This window comes from Nomascus leucogenys, chromosome 1a (assembly GCF_006542625.1).
Source record: "Nomascus leucogenys isolate Asia chromosome 1a, Asia_NLE_v1, whole genome shotgun sequence".
In the NCBI taxonomy this organism is placed as follows: Eukaryota; Metazoa; Chordata; class Mammalia; order Primates; family Hylobatidae; genus Nomascus; species Nomascus leucogenys.
This window is the reverse complement of record NC_044381.1, coordinates 82,210,922-82,214,087: the sequence shown is the minus strand read 5'-3', so window position 1 is coordinate 82,214,087 and position 3,166 is coordinate 82,210,922.

The window sequence follows — 3,166 nt, the reverse complement described above, 5'->3', positions numbered from 1 at the left end:
TCCCTCCTTCCTTTCTTTCTTGACAGAGTCTTGCTCTGTCATGCAGGCTGGAGTGCAGTGACACAATCATAGCTCACTGCAGCCTTAAACTCCTGGGCTCAAGTGATCCTTCTGTCTCAGCCTCCAGAGTAGCTGGAACTATAGGTGCACACCACCACATCCAGCTATTTATTTATTTATTTATTATTTTTATTTATTTATTTATTTATTGAGATAGAGTCTCATTCTGTCACCCAGGCTAGAGTGCAGTGGCATTATCTTGGCTCACTGCAACCTCTGCCTCCCAGGTTCAAGGAATTCTCCTGCTTCAGCCTTCCATGTGGCTGGGATTACAGGCGCCCACCACCATGTCTGGCTAATTTTCATATTTTCAGTAGAGACGGGGTTTCATCATGTTGGCCAGGCTGGTCTCAAACTCCTGACCTCAGGTGATCCGCCCACCTCAGCCTCCCAAAGTGTTGGGCCACCGTGCCCAGCCAATTTTTTTTATTTTTTATTCTGTAGAGATGGAGACTCACTGTGTTGCCCAGGCTGGCCTCAAACTCCTAGACTCAAGTGATTCTCCTGCCTTGGCCTCCCAAAGTGTTAGGATTACAGGTGTGAGCCACCATGCAAGGCCTATAATTAATAACATTTTCTTTCCTCTAGCTTACTTTATTGTATATAAGCTTTATTGTATATAAGCATATATACTTTATTGTATGTAAGTATATAAGACATACAAAATACGTGTTAATTGGTTGTTTATAATATTGGTAAGGTTTCCAGTCAACAGTAGGCCATTAGTAGTTAAGTTTTGGGGGAGTTAAAAGTTATATGTGAAGTTCTTACTGCACAGGAGTTGGTGCCCTTGTCCCTGTGTTATTCAAGGATCAACTATTAATATATTAACCTTGTGGCCTTGAACTAATTAGCACACTTCTCCAAGCCAGAACTTCCTAACTGGTGGGCAGGGAGTGGATTACAGGTATGATAAGATATTGATCCTCTCAATGCAAGGCCTAGGGCAGCTAGAACCTCTGGGTTAATTACCTCTGGTGCCAGCAGCCTCATACTTTTTCCATAGTGAGATACGTGTGTGTGTGTGTGTGTGTGTGTGTGCATATGTTTTTTTTCAGTTTCCTATGTGTATCATGACGGAACAGGTTATGAACACTAAGAGTTGCAGCATTAGCTCCTCAGCTAATAATGCCCATTCTGCCTCTGTGAACAGGTTGTTGAGAGGATCGTATGAGATATAGGTGTGAAATACTGCAAAAACTGTGAGAGTTATAAAGTAGTAGGCAGGGTGTAGTGGCTCATGCCTGTAATCCCAGCACTTTGGAAGGCCGAGGTGGGTGGATCACCTGAGGTCGGGAGTTCAAGATCAGCCCGACCAACGTGGTGAAACCCTGTCTCTACTAAAAATACAAAATTAGCCGGGCATGGTGGCACATGCCTGTAGCCCCAGCTACTCGGGAGGCTGAGGCAAGAGAATCACTTGAACCTAGGAGGTAGAGGTTGCGGTGAGCCGAGATCATGCCATTGCACTCCAGCCTGGGCAGCAAGAGCAAAACTCCATCTCAAAATAAAATAAAATAAAGCAGGAGACCTCATGACAGACCAAGTGCCTGGTGTTATCTAGCAGCACAGGAAAGTTTGATTCCATTTCTCTAGCCCTAGTTTCTTCACCAGATTCTTGAATCAGTAGAGAAAGAATGGTGGGGGCAGGAGGAGTTGGCATATGGTGGTCAAAATATTATCTTTATTTCTGGTAACTCTGATATTAGCATTATCTGTAGGCAAGTGAGCTTCCTAATACTAAACCCCAATATCAGGCCAATTTTCCCACCCAGTCATGGGCAACTCCAGATATTCATCTCCTGCAGGGGAAACGTCTGTACAGGGCAGAAAGCATACTTCCTGTGGGCCGAAAAGAGAAGAGGAGGGGATGGGTCCATGCATGTCAAGTTTCTTCTTCTACACTTGCCAGTCAGATACCTCACTTACCTCTCCTGGGACGGAGTGAGGGGTGGGAGGGAACAGGGGCAGGAGTGTTCCATTAATAGACTAGTGGGTAGGATTCTTCACACAGAAGAATGCACATCAGTTGCACCTGCTTGAGATTTGGAAGGAGTCTGTGGTCTGTGTTGTCTGCTGTTTCCGTGCAAATATGGGCACAGGGGCACTGGACTGCCGCAGGTGTCATTCTGGAGCCACATCTGCTGTGGTGGCTTCCTGGTCCCTCCAGCTTCTTGACAGGGACACAGGTAGCAGCTTCTTTAGCAGACATTTCTGCAATGTTCTGCTGGTTATTGCTGGCAACATAGCCTAGGACCTGCTCCTTTAGCCTACCAGTGAATTTTTAAGCACCTAATTTCCTGAATTAAATTATTTTCTTCTTAGAGTGTTCAAGTGGTGGTTATTATCTGAAATATAACAGTGATGGAGGAGCATTTTATCAGTATTAACCTTTCTTGGAAACCTCTTTTGCTGTCCCCTCCCTGCCTTCCTGCATTGGTTATTTTTGTTTCTTACTGACCAGCATTGGGTCACATACCTATACCTAAAACAATCACTGACCAAGGGAACACTGTCCATGTTCGGATCACACTAATCATCAAATAACCAGTGTGGAATGGTGAGCATCCCAGCTTTTTAGACATATATTTTCTCATCTAGCAGCTTAGGTTCTCCTGATTATTTTGGGACCCCGTGCCTAGGTCTGAGAGAGAAATCTTCAACATTTAAAAGCTAATCTTCTTCCAAGCTACCTCACCAGATTCCTGGGTTCTTCTCTAATTATAATCTAAACTAGCACTCTTCTGCAACACATTAAATATCTGCTGAATAACAACAACTGTGATATCTGTTATTATGAACAACACAATAAATATCTGTTGAATTGATTGTATTTTAACTCTGAGTCTGGCAGTTTCAGAGGCAGCCCTGGGTTACCCTGAGTTACTACTGATGGAGAGTAGGCTACAAAGCCATTACACCTCAGCTATCGGCTACTCAAGTGCATGCCTTGGAATGGCAGCAGGAAGGGCAGGTGGAACTCATTGTCAGACCCTTGTCTCCAATTCATTACTTAAAAAAGAACAAAGACTTCTAGATGCCCTTGAAGAAAGAGGAGTGTCATCTTCCCTTTTGTCACCTGGGCTTGCTTTCTGGAGAAATCAGG